Source organism: Haematobia irritans, chromosome 5 (genome assembly GCF_050003625.1).
Source record: "Haematobia irritans isolate KBUSLIRL chromosome 5, ASM5000362v1, whole genome shotgun sequence".
Lineage (NCBI taxonomy): Eukaryota > Metazoa > Arthropoda > Insecta > Diptera > Muscidae > Haematobia > Haematobia irritans.
In genome coordinates this window covers 124,251,909-124,271,747 of record NC_134401.1, presented here as the reverse complement: position 1 = coordinate 124,271,747, position 19,839 = coordinate 124,251,909, and the positions used below count along the sequence as shown (strand labels likewise).

Sequence of the window (19,839 nt, the reverse complement as noted above, 5' to 3'; positions counted from 1 at the left end):
ATGAACAATGATCTTACATATAGAACGGTCTTTAACGATGATCTTTTCATGTAGAAAATCATCATTCATATTGAAAATTAATCAAAGTTGATATTTTTGTATAGGAAAGTTATCAACGATGATGTATTTATATAGGATAGTTATCAACCGTGATCCCTTCGTTAAGAAAAGTCATCAACCATGATTTTACTGTATATAAAATTCATCAACGTCGATTTATCATATACAAAATATATCAACAATTATTTTTTCACATAGAAAGGTCTTTAACAATGATATTTTCTTATAGAAAACTCATTAACGATGATCTTACTGTACACAATTTTCATCAACGTTCATCTTGTCATATAAAAAAAGTCATCAACTCTTTTTATAGACAAATCATCAATGGCGATGTTTTCGTATAGAAAGGTCATCAACCATGATCGTATTGTATACAAAATGCATCAACGTTGATGTTGTCGTAAAAAGCAGTCATAAACAAAAATATTCTCGTAGAGAAAGGTTATTAACGGTGATCATTTCATATTGAAAAATTTTCAACGATGATAGTTTTGTATATAACGGTGATCTTTTCGTATAGAAAAGTTTTCAACGGTGATCTTTTCATATAGAAAAGTTATCAACCATGATTTTTAAACCCTCCACCATAGGGTGGGGGGTATATTAACTTTGTGATTCCGTTTGTAACAAATCGAAATATTGCTCTAAGACCCCATAAAGTATATATATTCTGGGTCGTGGTGAAGTTCTGAGTCGATCTAAGCATGTCCATCCATCCGTCCGTCAGTTGAAATCACGAAACAAGCTATCGACTTGAAACTTGCCACAAGTAGTTATAATTGATGTAGGTCGTACGGTATTATGGACCACTTTTATGTATAGCCCCCATATAAACCAACCCCCAGATTTGGCTTGCGAAGCCTCTTAGAGAGGCAAATTTCATCAGATCCGGTTGAAATTTGGTACGTGGTGTTAGTATATGGTCTTTAACAACCATGCCAAAATTGGTCCATATTGGTCCATAATGATATTAGCCCCCATATAAATCGATCCCCAGATTTGACCTCCGGAACCTCATGGAGGAGCAAAATTCATCCAATCCGGTTGAAATTTAGTACGAGGTGTAAGTATATGGTATCTAACAACCATGCCAAAATTGGTCCATATCGGTCCATAATTATATATAGCCCCCATAAAAACCGATCCCCAGATTTAACTTGCGGAGCCTCTTGGAAGAGCAAAATTCATCCGATTAGGTTGAAATTTGGAACGTGGTGTTAGTATATGGCCGCTAACAACCATACCAAAATTAGTCCATATCGGTCTATATTTATAAATATATGGCCGATACCCAATCACACAAAAATTGGTCCACATCGGTTCATAATCATGGTTGCCATTCGAGCCAAAAATTATCGACCAAAATGTTATGTAGGTAGACAGAACTACCAAAATGTTATGGTTCTGTTCTTAAGCTACTCTTATAGGTTAGTCAACGCAATGGTTTCTAAGCTGAGATCAAAACAACAAATATGATTGAAGTACAAACCAACAATAACAAAACAAAATAAAATTTTATTTCTATAGATTTTTTTTTAAATCGATGATTTGACGGTGGCAAAGGAAAAGTGACATGTTTGCAAGAATTTATTTCGGCATAAGCCGGCTATCGTGTAAACCGTTTTTCGGAAGGTTCAAGTGTGGTTCACTTTTGGGTTTAGTGAACTGCCTGAATTTATTGTGATAATTGGTTGATAGTCAAAAATTATCGACCAAAATGTTATGTAGGTAGACAGAACTACCAAAATGTTATGGTTCTGTTCTTAAGCTACTCTTATAGGTTAGTCAACGCAATGGTTTCTAAGCTGAGATCAAAACAACAAATATGATTGAAGTACAAACCAACAATAACAAAACAAAATAAAATTTTATTTCTATAGATTTTTTTTTTTAAATCGATGATTTGACGGTGGCAAAGGAAAAGAGACATGATTGCAAGAATTTATTTCGGCATAAGCCGGCTATCGTGTAAACCGTTTTTCGGAAGGTTCAAGTGTGGTTAACTTTTGGGTTTAGTGAACTGCCTGAATTTATTGTGATAATTGGTTGATAGTTTTGCTGCAAGTAGAGGATGCTAATGATGGATGTGGTAATTCCGAAACATGCGTCCATCTAACCATCTTGCAGTCTATAGGGCTTTGCCCAAATAAATTTGACAAACATTCTTTTCCTCTGTTGGTTAAGCTACACTTGTAGTTTAGTCAATGCATGGTTTTAAGCTGAAATCAAAAACAACAACAATGATTAACGAAAAAAACCAACAATAACAAAACAAAACGAATTTTATTTCTATAGAAAAAAATTTTCAAGATTTTATTCCAATAGAAAAAAGATTTTATTTCTGAAGAAAATTTTGTCAAAACTTTATTTCTATAGAAAATTTTGTAAAATCTTTATTTCTATAGAAAATGTTGTAAAACTTTTATTTCTATAGAAAATTTTGTTAAAACTTTATTTCTATAGAAAATTTTGTCAAATCTTTATTTCAATAGAAAATTTTGTTAAAATTTTATTTCTATAGAAAATTTTGTCAAGATTTTATTTCTATAGAAAATTTTGTAAAAATTTTATTTCTATAGAAAATTTTGTCAAAATTTTATTTCTATAGAAAATTTTGTCAAATTTTTACTTCTATAAAAAATGTTGTAAACATTTTATTTCTATAGAAAATTTTGTTTAACCTTTATTTCTATAGAAAATTTTTTCAAACTTTTATTTCTATAGAAAATTTTGTCAAATCTTTATTTCTATAGAAAATGTTGTAAAAATTTTATTTCTATAGAAAATTTTGTTAAACCTTTATTTCTATAGAAAATTTTGTCAAAATTTTATTTCTATAGAAAATTTTGTCAAAACTTTATTTCTATAGAAAATTTTGTCAATACTTTATTTCTATAGAAAATTTTGTCAAAACTTTATTTCTATAGAAAATTTTGTCAAATTTTTACTTCTATAAAAAATGTTGTAAACATTTTATTTCTATAGAAAATTTTGTTAAAACTTTATTTCTATAGAAAATTTTTTCAAAATTTTATTTCTATAGAAAATTTTGTCAAAACTTTATTTCTATAGAAAATTTTGTAAAATCTTTATTTCTAAAGAAAATGTTGTAAAAATTTTATTTCTATAGAAAATTTTGTTAAAACTTTATTTCTATAGAAAATTTGGTCAAAATTTTATTTCTATAGAAAATTTTGTCAAAACTTTATTTCTATAGAAAATTTTGTCAAAACTTTATTTCTATAGAAAATTTTGTCAAAACTTTATTTCTATAGAAAATTTTGTAAAATCTTTATTTTTATAGAAAATTTTGTCAAAATTTTATTTCTATAAAAATTTTTGTCGAGATTTTATTTCTATAGAAAATTTTGTCAAAATTTTATTTCTCTAGAGGGTACATAAGCTTCGGCCTAGAAAATTTTGTTAAAATTTTATTTCTATAGAAAATTTTTTCAACATTTTATTTCTATAGAAAATTTTGTCAAATCTTTATTTCAATAGAAAATTTGTAAAAATTTTATTTCTATAGAAAATTTTGTCAAGATTTTATTTCTATAGAAAATTTTGTCAAAATTTTATTTCTATAGGAAATGCTGTAAAAATTTTATTTCTATAGAAAATTTTGTTAAAATTTTATTTCTATAGAAAATTTTTTCAACATGTTATTTCTATAGAAAATTTTGTCAAATTTTTATATCTATAGAAAATGTTGTAAAAATTTTATTTCTTTAGAAAATTTTGCCAAAATTTTATTTCTATAGAAACTGTTGTCAAAATTTTATTTCTATAGAAAATTTTGTCAAATTTTTATTTCTATAGAAAATGTTGTAAAAATTTTACTTCTGTAGAAAATTTTGATAAAACTTTATTTCTATAGAAAATTTTGTCAAATTTTTATATATATAAAAAATGTTGTTAAAACTTTATTTCTAAAGAAAATGTTGTTAAAACTTTATTTCTATAGAAAATTTTGTCAAAATTTTATTACTATAGAAAATTTTGTCAAATTTTTATTTCTATAGAAAATTTTCTTAAAATTTTATTTCTTTAGAAAATTTTGTCAAAATTTTATTTCTATAGAAAATTTTGTCAAAATTTTATTTCTATAGAAAATTTTATCAAAATTTTATCTCTATAGAGGGTACATAAGCTTCGGCCGAACTTACGGCCGTATATACTTGTTTCATATAGAATAGTCGTCACCGGTGATCTTTACATTTAAAAGAATCATCAATGATGATTTATTCCGCTGTTATTGTTTCGTTTAGAAGTCATCAAAGAGGATAGATATTAAAGATTCAAATCTTCCTGAAACGGATATGACCTTCTGAGCATGGTGGTGGATATTTCGCTGGTATAACTTTTCACTATTAACTGCATATTTCCCCTTTATTATAAAATAAACAGCTGATTATTAAATCACTGTTATTTAAATTCCTCCTTATTCAACAGCAATTGTGTTATTGGTGTGATTGAAAATTTCAGACAAAAATAAATTTTCCGACCCCGACTCTGTTTAGACTGCAACTTTGTACCCTCGAAGGAACATGTCCTTTCATGGCAACAAAATTCGTTCAAGAAATATTTGGCCATGACTCGATGGCGAGCGCAACCTGAGGAATTTTTTAGTCACAAAGCGAAAGCTCAGTGATTGGTATACACTGGAGACCAAAACACATTTTTTCACATTAAGACCAACTTTTTGGAAAATAAATATTTTATAGTTAAAGCTTATATAATGACAAAACAAAACGAAATTTTATTTCTATAGAAAATTTTGTCAAGATTTTATTTCTATAGAAAATTTTGTTAAAACTTTATTTCTATAGAAAATTTTGTCAAATCTTTATTTCAATAGAAAATTTTGTTAAAATTTTATTTCTATAGAAAATTTTGTCAAGATTTTATTTCTATAGAAAATTTTGTCAAAATTTTATTTCTATAGAAAATTTTGTCAAAATTTTATTTCTATAGAAAATTTTGTCAAATTTTTACTTCTATAAAAAATGTTGTAAACATTTTATTTCTATAGAAAATTTTGTTTAAACTTTATTTCTATAGAAAATTTTTTCAAACTTTTATTTCTATAGAAAATTTTGTCAAAACTTTATTTCTATAGAAAATTTTGTCAAATCTTTATTTCTATAGAAAATGTTGTAAAAATTTTATTTCTATAGAAAATTTTGTTAAACCTTTATTTCTATAGAAAATTTTGTCAAAATTTTATTTCTATAGAAAATTTTGTCAAAACTTTATTTCTATAGAAAATTTTGTCAAAACTTTATTTCTATAGAAAATTTTGTCAAAACTTTATTTCTATAGAAAATTTTGTCAAATTTTTACTTCTATAAAAAATGTTGTAAACATTTTATTTCTATAGAAAATTTTGTTAAAACTTTATTTCTATAGAAAATTTTTTCAAAATTTTATTTCTATAGAAAATTTTGTCAAAACTTTATTTCTATAGAAAATTTTGTAAAATCTTTATTTCTAAAGAAAATGTTGTAAAAATTTTATTTCTATAGAAAATTTTGTTAAAACTTTATTTCTATAGAAAATTTTGTCAAAATTTTATTTCTATAGAAAATTTTGTCAAAACTTTATTTCTATAGAAAATTTTGTCAAAACTTTATTTCTATAGAAAATTTTGTCAAAACTTTATTTCTATAGAAAATTTTGTAAAATCTTTATTTTTATAGAAAATTTTGTCAAAATTTTATTTCTATAAAAATTTTTGTCGAGATTTTATTTCTATAGAAAATTTTGTCAAAATTTTATTTCTCTAGAGGGTACATAAGCTTCGGCCTAGAAAATTTTGTTAAAATTTTATTTCTATAGAAAATTTTTTCAACATTTTATTTCTATAGAAATTTTTGTCAAATCTTTATTTCAATAGAAAATTTGTAAAAATTTTATTTCTATAGAAAATTTTGTCAAGATTTTATTTCTATAGAAAATTTTGTCAAAATTTTATTTCTATAGGAAATGCTGTAAAAATTTTATTTCTATAGAAAATTTTGTTAAAATTTTATTTCTATAGAAAATTTTTTCAACATGTTATTTCTATAGAAAATTTTGTCAAATTTTTATATCTATAGAAAATGTTGTAAAAATTTTATTTCTTTAGAAAATTTTGCCAAAATTTTATTTCTATAGAAACTGTTGTCAAAATTTTATTTCTATAGAAAATTTTGTCAAATTTTTATTTCTATAGAAAATGTTGTAAAAATTTTACTTCTGTAGAAAATTTTGATAAAACTTTATTTCTATAGAAAATTTTGTCAAATTTTTATATATATAAAAAATGTTGTTAAAACTTTATTTCTAAAGAAAATGTTGTTAAAACTTTATTTCTATAGAAAATTTTGTCAAAATTTTATTACTATAGAAAATTTTGTCAAATTTTTATTTCTATAGAAAATTTTCTTAAAATTTTATTTCTTTAGAAAATTTTGTCAAAATTTTATTTCTATAGAAAATTTTGTCAAAATTTTATTTCTATAGAAAATTTTATCAAAATTTTATCTCTATAGAGGGTACATAAGCTTGGCCGAACTTACGGCCGTATATACTTGTTTCATATAGAATAATCATCACCGGTGATCTTTTCATTTAAAAGAATCATCAATGATGATTTATTCCGCTGTTATCGTTTCGTTTAGAAGTCATCAAAGAGGATAGATATTAAAGATTCAAATCTTCCTGAAACGGATATGACCTTCTGAGCATGGTGGTGGATATTTCGCTGGTATAACTTTTCACTATTAACTGCATATTTCCCCTTTATTATAAAATAAACAGCTGATTATTAAATCACTGTTATTTAAACTCATCCTTATTCAACAGTAATTGTGTTACTGGTGTGATTGAAATTTTCAGACAAAAATAATTTTTCCGACCCCGACTCTGTTTAGACTGCAACTTCGTCCCCTCGAAGGAACATGTCCTTTCATGGCAACAAAATTCGTTCAAAAAATATTTGGCCATGATGTCGATGTCGAGCGCAACCTGAGGATTTTTTTAGTCACGAAGCGAAAGCTCAGTGAATTGTATACACTGGAGACCAAAACACATTTTTCCACATTAAAACCAACTTTTTGGAAAATAAATGTTTTATAGTTAAAGCTTATATAATGGGAGACGTAGTTAAAGCTGGTTAGGAAGGAAAACTAAAACAGAGACATGTATTGAAAATTTTTACCTATACAAACAGATTTCGCATCTGTATTTTTGATAGAAAGCAAATTATTTTTGCCAGTGAATATGCCTGATTTTCCACTATGCTAATTATTTTTTATGCTTTGTTTTCTAGTTGGATTATTCAAAATCTTCTCATTTCCCATAAAATATTTTTTGATTTTGTTCGACCAAATATCCAAAAATTAAGCATATTTGTCCATGGGACCCAATAGCACATCAACTCCTTTTATGGGCAATAAAAAAAGAGGTCACTTTGTTAGCCAATAGAAAAGTTTTTGGCCACAAAAAAAAAAAAAAATAGGAAACAGCAACAACATTATTATTTATTAAATTGGTTTTCCCCCATTGGAAGTGGTATCAGTAGTTTCAATTAAACTCTTATTTGACAAATAACTAAATCTGGAGTTTGGAATTTCGATACACACACAAAAAAAATCTGAGATATTTCGTTGTTGTTTGTCCATGGAATTAATGAAATTTTTTAGCATACTATTGGGAATACCTTTTCACAATCAACAACAACAAAAACAATGAAAAACAAACATACATACAAATGCCTTCAATATGTTTATTTGCTGTTGTCCTAGATGCTATTCTTATGTTCTTCTATTTTCTTCTTTGGCAGGACCAAACCATAGGCAAGGGCATAAAACGATTCTTTAGTTCATGGAACATTTTCATTCATGACACATACATGAATAGACACTCAGGAACAAACGAACATTATTACGGAAAACAGTAATAATATGTGTGGGTATATGTGTGTGTGTGTGTGTGTCTGTATTTTTGTTCATTATGTGTAAGAGTTTGTGAGAGGAAACCCCATCTTAACCATGTCCTTGTCAAGGTAGGTATTCACATGTCAACCAAAACATATGTATGATTGGAATGTGAGAGGGTGTAAGGCGGTAGTGAAGAGAAAATATATACATATGGGCATTTCCATAAAATTTAAGTGGAAATTCTTACGAGAGCCATTTGTGGAATTTTCTACTTACCCTCTTATTGTATGCACCTGGTAGGTTAGGTTAAGTGGCAGCCCGATGTATCAGATTCACAATGGACTGAATAGTCTACTATTCAGTCCATTGTGATACCACATTGGTGAACTTCTTATCACTGAGTGCTGCCCGATTCCATGTTAAGCTCAATGACAAGGGAACTCCTTTTTATAGCCGAGTCCGAACGTCGTTCCACATTGTAGTGAAACCACTTCGAGAAGCTGAGGTGGGATAATCCACCGCAAAAAACTTTTTGGTGTTCTGTCGAAGCAGGAATCGAACCCACGACCTTGTGTATGCAAGGCGGGCATGCTAACCATTGCACCACTGTGGCTCGGTGCACCTGGTAATATGGGAAATTTATTAATAGTGAATCAATTATTAATATGGATACTGATTCTTTAGTTAGTGGTCACACAGTTTGGAATTTAGTCAATGTAAAAACATAGTTTGGCAAGTAACCTGAAAAAAAAATTAATAAGAACAAATATCTTTATAAAAATATTTTAATAAAAATAGAGATTATAATGTTTTTATACCCACCACCATAATGGTGACGGGGGTCATTCCGTTTGTAAAACATCGAAATATTGATTTCTGACTATATATTTTTATACCCTCCACCATACAATTAAGCAGAAACAAAATATTGAGCACAATCTTCTTTGGGAGAAAATTCTTCTAAGCATATAATATTTTTGGGTTCAAAATGCTTCCAAACATATTATATGTTCACATAATAACATATAGTTTTTTAGAAGACAACATTATTGAATTTGGATGGAAAAATACATAATGTTTGGAACTTAGACTCCCCAAACATATTATATTGTTTAGACCAATATGCTTTCAAACATATTATATATTGGAAGAAATCAAATATATAAATGTTTGGGCAATACCCAAAAATGTTTATGCTTGAAGCAAAATGTGTTTGGGAGTATATGTTACAGAAGCGATTTTTTGAGGGTGTATATATCTAGTGCCCCATATATAAAATATTTGCAAAAATAACAAGTAAGGAAAGTCTAAAGTCGGGTGGGGCCGACTATATTATACCCTGCACCACTTTGTAGATCTAAATTTTCGATACCATATCACATCCGTCAAATGTACTGGGTGCTATATATAAAGATTTGTCCCAAATACATACATTTAAATATCACTCGATTTGCACAGAATTTGATAAACTTTTACAGAGTCGATAGACTCAAAATTTATGTTGGCTAATGCACTAGGGTGGAACACAATTTTAGTAAAAAAATATGGGAAACATTTAAATCTGAAGCAATTTTAAGGAAACTTCGCAAAAGTTTATTTATGATTTATCGCTCGATATATATGTATTAGAAGTTTAGGAAAATTAGAGTCATTTTTACAACTTTTCGACTAAGCAGTGGCGATTTACAAAGGAAAATGTTGGTATTTTGACCATTTTTGTCGAAATCAGAAAAACATATATATGGGAGCTATATCTAAATCTGAACCGAATTCAATCAAATTTGGCACACATGACTATATTACTAATTTTACTTCTAGTGCATAATTTCAACCAAATTGGGACAAAACTCTGGCTTGTGGGGCCATATAAGTCCATATCGGGCGAAAAATATATATGGAAGCTATATCTAAATCTGAACCGATTTCAATCGAATTTGGCACACATGACTATACTACCAATTGTACTTCTTGTGCAAAATTTCAAACTAATCGGGATAAAACTCTGGCTTCTGGGTCCATATAAATGGTGATACGGTCAAAATTTGGTCAATATAAACTTGACGTATTTCTTTAAATTTTGCATTTAAAAAACCTGAACACCCCTCATTTTGAAGGTGTGTGTGTGTAGAATGTTGCTCCTATTTTGATTTCGGAATTCACTCTTCAGTTGTCAAAATGCCGTCCAAGCAAGAAGAGCAGCGTATCAAAATTTTGCTCGCGCATCACGAAAATCCGAGCTACTCGCACGCAAAGCTGGCAAAATCGCTAAAAGTTGCCAAATCAACCGTTACAAATGTAATTAAAGTGTTTGGGGAACGTTTGTCGACAGCCAGGAAGTCTGGATCGGGGGGAAATCGAAAACCGGAAACCGCTGAGACGACAAAGAGAGTTGCCGGTAGTTTCAAGCGAAACCCTAACCTCTCTCTCCGAGATGCCGCAAATAAGCTGGGTGTATCGTCTACAACCGTGCATCGAGCCAAAAAACGAGCCGGACTATCGACTTACAAGAAGGTAGTGACTCCAAATCGCGATGATAAACAAAATACGACGGCCAAAACGCGATCCCGGAGGCTGTACACGACGCTGCTGACGAAGTTTGACTGCGTGATAATGGACGACGAAACCTTCGTCAAAGCCGACTACAAGCAGTTTCGGGGACAGGAGTTTTATACGGCAAAAGGAAGGGGAAAGGTAGCAGATATTTTCAAACACATAAAACTGTCAAAGTTCGCAAAGAAATATCTGGTTTGGCAAGCCATCTGTACCTATGGCTTGAAAATCAGCATTTTCATAGCTTCCGGGACTGTCAAACAAGAAATTTACGTGAAAGAGTGTTTGAATAAACGTCTGCTGCCTTTCCTGAAGAAACACGGTTGTTCCGTACTGTTTTGGCCGGATTTGGCATCTTGCCATTACGGTAAAAAGGCCATGGAGTGGTACGCCGCCAACAACGTTCAGGTGGTTCCCAAGGACAAGAACCCTCCCAACACGCCAGAGCTCCGCCCAATTGAGAAATACTTGGCTATTGTCAAGCGGAACCTAAAGAAGACCAAAAAAACTGCTAAGGACGAGCAGCAGTTCAAGGCAAACTGGCTTTCTGCGGCGAAGAAGGTGGACAAGGTGGCTGTACAAAATCTGATGGCAGGTGTCAAGCGTGAGGCCCGGCAATTCGGATTTGGAAAAGCCTAACTGAATATTTTTCCTGAATTTTATACTAATTGAACTTGAAAAAGAAATTTAATTTGATTTTTTAAATAAACGATTTCGCCGATTTACACGCGTTTTCCCTTGACCAAATTTTGACCGTATCAACCTTTAAGTGCATATCGGGCGAAAAATATATATGGGAGCTATATCTAAATCTGAATCGATTTCAACCAAATTTGGCACGCATAGCTACAATGCTACATCTACTCCCTGTGCCAAATTTCATCCAAATTGGGCCAAAATTCTGGCTTTTAGGACCATATTAGTCCATATCTGGCGAAAGATATATATGGGAGCTATAACTAAATCTGAACCGATTTCAATCAAATTTTGCGCACTTGACTATACTACTAATTGTACTCCTAGTGAAAAATTTCAACCAACTTCGGCCAAAAATCTGGCTTCTGGGGCCATATAAGTCCATATCGGGCGAAAGATATATATGGGAGCTATATCTAAATCTGAACCGATTTTAATCAAATTTTGCACACTTGACTATACGACTAAGTGTTATGTTTGTACAAAATTTCAAGCAAATCGGTATAAAACTCTGGCTGCTGGGTCCATATTAGTGCATATCGGGCGAAAGATATATATGAGAGCTATATCTAAATCTGAACAGATTTCTTCCAAAATCAATAGTGTTCTATTCTGACCCAAATTAGGAACATTTGCCAAATTTGAAGGCAATTGGACTTAAATTGCGACCTAGACTTTGATCACAAAAATGTGTTCACAGACAGACGGACGAACAAACGGACAGACAGACATGGTTATATCGACCCAGGGACCCACCCTGAGCATTATTGCCAAAGACACCATGTGTCTACCTCGTCTCCTTCTGGGTGTTACAAACATATGCACTAACTTATAATACCCTGTTCCACAGTGTGGCGCAGGGTATAAATATTTTAATAAATATAGAGATTATAATGTTTTCATACCCACCACCATAGAATGGTGACGGGGGTAAAATAAGATTGTCATTCCGTTTGTAAAACATCGAAATATTGATTTCCGACTATATATTTTTATACCCTCCACCATACAATTAAGCAGAAACAAAATTTTGAGCACAATCTTCTTTGGGAGAAAATTCTTCTAAGCATATAATATTATATGTTCACATAATAACATATAGTTTTTTGGAAGACAACATTATTGAATTTGGATGGAAAATTACATAATGTTTGGAACTTAGACTACCCACCGTGGTGCAAAAGTTAGCATGCCCGCCTTGCATACACAAGGTCGTGGGTTCGATTCCTGCTTCGACCGAACACCAAAACGTTTTTCAGCGGTGGATTATCCCACCTCAGTAATGCTGGTGACATTTCTGAGGGTTTCAAAGCTTCTCTAAGTGGTTTCACTGGAATGTGGAACGCCGTTCGGACTCGGCTATAAAAAGTAGGTCCCTTGTCATTGAGCTTAATATGGAATCGGGCAGCACTCAGTGATAAGAGAAAAGTTCACCACTGTGGTATCACAATGGACTTAATAGTCTAAGTGAGCCAGATACATCGGGCTGCCACATAACCTAACCTAACCTAACCTAGACTACCCAAACATATTATATTGTTTAGACCAATGTGCTTTCAAACATATTATATATTGGAAGAAATCAAATATATAAATGTTTGGGCAATACCCATAAAATGTATATGCTTGAAGCAAAATATGTTTGGGAGTATATGTTACAAAAGCGATTGTTTTTTTGAGGGTGTATGTATCTAGTGGCCCATATATAAAATATTTGCAAAAATAAAAACGACAAGCCTCTGGAAAATATAAATAATAAAGTTCAAAAGGTGAAATTGAATAAAGTGATAGAAAAATAGAACAAAAAAAAAAACTGAAGCGATACACAAACCAATATATTCAAGCACTAGCATATCTGTTCTCCATCATTCGAACACAAACACACTCGCACACACCTCAAGTGACATTTTGGCCAAATACTTTTATTCATTTTTCTTGTTTCCGTATTGCATATGTATGTGTTAGTATAGTCGTATGGTCGAGTTTGTATATTTAAGTGAGGGAATACTACTCATATAGGAAAGTCCTGTATATATGGGCCTGCCATTGGAATTTATTTTAACAACCATATTGTTGAACTACTTCCCTTGGGGAAACGTGTCAAAAACAAGTTGACACAATGTTATAGATCCAAAACAAAGCCAAGGGAAGAGTAAAAAAAAAACAAAAACAATAACGCATAAGCAAAGACACTCTCTGGAAAAGGGGTTTGGGTGGAGTTTTATTTTTCATTTGGGTTGTTGGGTTTCATTCATTGTATTATTTATTTGTTTTTTTTTTTTCGCTTTATCCTCCCCATTTTCAAGGCTAACAAATAAATCAAATTAAATTTAAGAATAAAATAAATTACAAGTGTGACATTTTTAAATCACCATTGAATTGAAGGCTTAGTTTTGTTGATATGCACCCAGAAAAAAGTGACCCTTCTTGAAGTTAAAACTAACTAATTTTAAAGAAAGTTGAACTTCGTATAGCACCAAAGACATTTTTATACCCATCACCATATTAGAATGGTGACGGGGGTATAATAAGTTTGTCATTCCGTTTGTAACACATCGAAATATCGATTTCCGACTATATAAAGTATATATATTCGTGATCAGGGAGATTTTCTAAGACGATTTAACCATGTCCGTCTGTCTGTCTGTCTGTTGTAATCACGCTACAGTCTTCAATAATGAAGCAATCGTGCTGAAATTTTGCACAAACTCGTCTTTTGTCTGTTCGAAGATGGGCTATATTGGTCCTGGTTTTGATATAGTACCCATATAAACCGACCTCCCGATTTGGGGTTTTGGGCTTATGGAAACCGTAGTTTTTATCCAATTCGCCTGAAATTGGAAATGTTGAGGTATTTTAGGATCAAAAATAGGTGTGCCAAAATTGGTGAGTATCGGTCCATGTTTTGGTATAGCCCCTATATAGACCGTTCTCCCGATATTACTTCCTGGGCTTATAGAAACCGTAGTTTTTATCCAATTTGCCTGAAATTGAAAATCTAGAGGTAGTTTAAAACCATAAAGAGGTGTGCCAAAAATGGTGAGTATCGGTCCCTATTTTGGTACAGCATCCATATATAGAGCGATCTCCCGATTTTATTTCTTGGGCTTCTAGAAACTGTATTTAATATTCGATTTGGCTGAAATTGGAAATCTTGAGGTATTTTAAGGCCATAAAGAGGTGTGCCAAAAAAGGTGAGTATCGGTCTATGTTTTGGTATAGCCCCCATATAGAATATCTCCCGATTTTACTTCTTGGGTTTATAAAAATCATAGTATTTTTTCCATAAGCGTAGGAAGGCCTCTGGGGAGGGGGCTTAGACCCCCCCCAGAAAAATTTTAGCCCTCCCCCCAGAATTTGAAAACCTATTTACGATTTTACATTTTTATAAAAATTAATCAAGTATATACCCGTACAACGCACAAAGTTCCACTAAAGACTTTCATGCACAATCGAATTACTTGGGTTGTGGTAGAAGTCTGATATTTATGAAATAAATCTGTGGTTGAACTTATGATTTAGTTGATTAAAAACTGTAATTGATATTAAAACTATTCTTTCAAAATTTAATATCTTAATAATGCTGCAAAAAAAGCGTCGCCGAATTCAGTGTTTTGAATGTGAATTAAAAATTTTGTGATATTTTCCCAAATAAATAATTTTTATACTTTTTATGATTTTTAATGTATTCTAACGCTTGTTTAAAACGTTTTTTTTCAAATATTACCGATTTTTCTATAATGGATTTGGCATTTTGTGGCAAAATTTGAATAATTTGTACCATTTTATTTATTCTTACTCTTTTTTTAAACTATTTGAAAAAAGAAAACAGAAAACGCATTAAAATATAAACAAGTATATACGGCCGTAAGTTCGGCCAGGCCGAATCTTATGTACCCTCCACCATGGATTGCATAGAAACTTCTACGAAAGACTGTCATCCACAATCGAATTACTTGGGTTGTGGTATCTTAAAACTTCTTAACATCGTTTTCTAAATTGTGAGTTAGTCCATACGTGGTATATATTAGACAAAAAAGTTATGTATAGTAAAGTCTACAAATACTTACGAATCGATATGGACTTTTTACACGGTACGTAGAGAGCCAGAATTGAAATATGGGAGTCGCTTATATGGGGCTATATACAAATATGAACTTGATATGGACCAATTTTTGTGTGATTGGAAATCGATTTATCTGAGCGATATATATAACTATAGACCGATATGGACCTAGTTAGGCATGGTTGTTAACGGCCATATACTAGCACAATGTACCAAATTTCAACTGACTCGGATGAAATTTGCTCCTCCAAGAGGCTCCAAAACCAAATCTCGGGATCGGTTTATATGGGGCTATATATGATTATGGACTGATATGGACCACTTTTGGCATGGTTGTTAAATATCATATACTATAACCACGTACCAAATTTCAAGCAGATCGGATGAATTTTGCTTCTCCAAAAGGCACCGGAGGTCAAATCTGGGGATCGCTTTATATGGGAGCTATATATAATTATGGGCTGATAGGAACCAATTCCTGCATGGTTGTTGGATACCATATACTAACATCACATACCAAATTTCAACCGAATGGGAAGAATTTTGCTCTTCCACCGGGCTCTGGAGGTCAAATCTGGGGATCGGTTTATATGGGGCCTAAATATAATTAAGGACCGATACCGACCAATTTGTGCATGGGACTTTGAGGCCATATATTAACACTACGTACCAAATTTCAACTGAATCAGATGAATTTTGGTCTTCCAAGAGGCTCCGGAGGTCAAATCTGGTGATCGTTTTATATGGGGACTATATATAATTATGGACCTGTGTGGACCAATTTTTGCATGGTTGTTAGATACCATATACTAACACCATGTACCAAATTTCAGCCGGATCGGATGAAATTTGCTTCTCTTAGAGGCCTCGCAAGCCAAATCGGGGGATCGGTTTATATGGGGGCTATATATAATTATGGACCGATGTGGACCAATTTTTGCATGGTTGTTAGAGACCATATACTTACACCATGTACCAAATTTCAGCCGGATCGGATGAAATGTGCTTCTCTTATGTGGGGGGGGATCGGTTTATATGGGGGCTATATATAATTATGGACCGATGTGGTTCAATTTTTGCACGGTTATTAGAGACCATATACTAACACCATGTACCAAATTTCAGCCGGACCGGATGAAATTTGCTTCTCTTAAAGGCCTCGCAAGCCAAATTTGGGGGTCCGTCTATATGGGGGCTATATATAATTATGGACTGATGTGGACCAATTTTTGCATGGTTGTTAGAGACCATATACTCACACCATGTACCAAATTTCAGCCGGATCGGATGAAATTTGCTTCTCTTAAAGGCCTCGCAAGCCAAATTTGGGGGTCCGTCTATATGGGGGCTATACGTAAAAGTGGACCGATATGGCCCATTTGCAATACCATTCGACCTACATCAATAACAACTATTTGTACCAAGTTTCAAGTCGATAGCTTGTTTCGTTCGGAAGTTAGCGTGTTTTCAAAAGACGGACGGACGGACGGACGGGAATGCTCAGATCGACTCAGAATTTCACCACGACCCAGAATATATATACTTTATGGGGTCTTAGAGCAATATTTCGATGTGTTACAAATGGAATGACAAAGTTAATATACCCCCATCCTATGGTGGAGGGTATAAAATATAAAGTACAAAAACTTCCTGTGTAGTCAAAATAGTTAACTTCTTTGTGAAGACATTTTTGGAAGTGCTTTTAAAGTTGTGCCTTTAGAACAACTCCCAATTTTTTGCTGGGAAAAGTGTGGAACTACCCTACGGGAAATGGATCAACCACAGAACTGGTACAGGACTAGTCCCTGGTGTGTATGGACCAGTCCCAGTTGTGATCAAAACGTATGTAAGGGACCGTCCACTTTAACATGGGTTTGTCATTGACGGAGTAAACTTACATTTTAGGACGCGTCTTGGACTCATCCCAAAGGACACGTCCTGGGACAATTTAGCAGGAGCAACCCATAAACAGGTCCTCAGGAACCAGTCTCGGTCAAACTCTTAGAAATCTCTTTCAATTTGGGCTTCTAATCGAACCCGAAATGAAAAAAAAAACTTTTGAAATATGTCCGTCAGTGGCAATTTGCACCAATTTCCCGTAGGGTACTTTTAGTTTCTTTATTATAAATGGATTGTGGAGTTATTTTCATGTCTATTTCTTTATTCAATTTTATGAAATAAAACATTAGTTGAACCTATAAGTTCAGTCTATAAAGTTTTAGCTAGGGGGGCTATAGCCCCTCCTAGGAAAATTGTCTAGCTACGCTAATGATTTTCCCAATTTGCCTCAAATTGAAAATCTAGATGGCTAGTTTAGGAGCATAAAAAGGTGTGCCTAAAATGGTGAAAATAGGTCCATATTTTGATATAGCCCCCATATAGACATATCTCTAGATTTTACTTCTTGGGCTTTTATCCATTTGGCCTGAAATTGGAAATCTAGAGGTATTATAGGACCATAAAGAAGGCGCGCCGAAAATGGCGAGTATCGGTCAATGTTTTGGTATAGCCCGATCTCCCGATTTTACTTTTTGGGCTTATAGAAACCGTAGTTTTTATCTGATTTGCCTGAAATGAAATAGAATTAAAAAAACGTGTATTGGATTTAGTTTTTATCGGACCATTTGGTAAGGCCTCCATATAGACCGACTTCAATTCTTGAGGGTATAGAAGGCGCACTGATCATGAAAATTGCTTGAAACTGAATGTAAAATTTCCAGATTTTACTTCTCGTAATCATTTAAATAATGGGGATGAAAATCTACAGATTTTAGATTTCAAATCAAGGCGTAATTTCATCATTATCTTGCACACTTTAAAGCTTTCAATGCTAAATTAAAGTCATACACTTTTGATTATCTTGTTCATCTGATTATCTATAATGTTTTTAAAACCGCATAATAATTGCAACATGTAAACGAGTATCTTTCTGTTCAATTTAAATCTCTTGTTTTGATATTTTATTTAATAACTACACATGAGTAAATTTGTTATAGATTTTCATTACATGATAAAATTATAAAAAATGTATCTGATGTACATGTTTATCCAGAACATGTTAATGCATGAAGGTTCTCCGCCCATGCCATCTCATTGCTATGTCAATGTCCATGCCAGCATAATGAACTCGGTGCTATTTAGCAGATTATTCATGAAAACCAAACTGTCCACAGGGTGTGAGAATGGCATAGCAAGAGATGTGATAATGATATATCCTTTATGCAATGCTAATGGTTTTTGTCATAAAACGTATACTTCCATGTTGTATAGAGATTTAAATCTATTGAACATGGTTGTAACTTTAATTATATTAAAAAAAAAACTAAAACAAAATATATTTCAATATTTTATCTAAACGAAACTTTAATGAACAATTCTATTAATATTTATCCTGTATCCATGGACTTTAGCCAGTTCATATCCCAAAATCAGGTTTCTTTAAATAATATTATGAAAGTCTACACTGAAAAAAAAACAGTGAACCCACCAAGAAAAAAAAAATTGGTTAATTTTAGAAAAATTAGATTACTTTTAGAAAGTTTTAACTAAGTAGTATTACAAACTCTGACATCACGCCGATATCACAAACATAAGTAAACATATTTCAACAAATTCAAGAAAATGTATTTGACATAATTTATTTTTTTTTCACTTGTTAAAGAAAATTTTGTAGTTTGAAGACAAAAAATGGAGTTCAAAATTGCAAGAATGTCTTCAGTGCCATACGAAGTTCGAGATGAGCTCATTTGGAGTAAAATTTACAAATTTCAAGAAATAATGAACTATAACTATAATTATACCCTGCGCCACACTGTGGAACAGGGTATTATAAGTTAGTGCATATGTTTGCAACACCCAGAAGGAGACGAGATAGACACATGGTGTCTTTGGCAAAAATGCTCAGGGTGGGCTCCTGAATCGATATAGCCATATCCGTCTGTCCGTGAACACATTTTTGTAATCAAAGTCTAGGTCGCAGTTTTAGTCCAATCGACTTAAAATTTGGCACAAGTATGTGTTTAGGCTCAGAATAGATCCCTATTGATTTTGGAAGAAATCGGTTCAGATTTACATATAGCTCCCATATATATAATTCGCCCGATATGAACTTATATGGCCCCAGAAGCCAGAGTTTTACCCTGATTTGCTTAAAATTTTGCACAAGAAGAACAATTAGTACTATAGTCAAATGTGCCAAATTGTATTGAAATCGGTTCAGATGTAGATATAGCTCACATATATATCATACGCCCGATATGGACTAATACGGTCCCAGAAGCCAGAGTTTTGCCCCAATTTGGTTGAAATTTTGCACAGGGAGTAGAATTAGCATTGTAGCTATGCGTGCCAAATTTAGTTGAAATCGCTTCAGATTTAGATATATCTCCCATATATAGCTTTCCCCCGATTTACACTCATATGACCACAGAGGCCAATTTTATGCTCCGATTTAGTTGAAATTTTGCACAGAGAGTAGAATTGGCATTGTAGCTATGCGTGCCATATTTGGTTGAAATCGGTTCAGATTTAAATATATCTCCC

At 32.0% G+C, this 19,839-nt stretch overlaps 1 long non-coding RNA gene across 1 annotated transcript in view; it reads right to left on the bottom strand.

Moving 5' to 3' along the window:
- LOC142238379 (uncharacterized) overlaps positions 1-8,726 on the bottom strand; it is a 31,627-nt gene extending 22,901 nt beyond the window's left edge. The window contains exons 1-2 of the long non-coding RNA XR_012722713.1: positions 8,608-8,726; positions 8,262-8,278 (exon numbers count right to left, since the gene is read on the bottom strand). This is a non-coding gene — a long non-coding RNA (uncharacterized LOC142238379). The remainder of the gene's footprint in view (positions 1-8,261; positions 8,279-8,607) is intronic.
- Between the last annotated feature and the right edge of the window lie 11,113 nt (positions 8,727-19,839).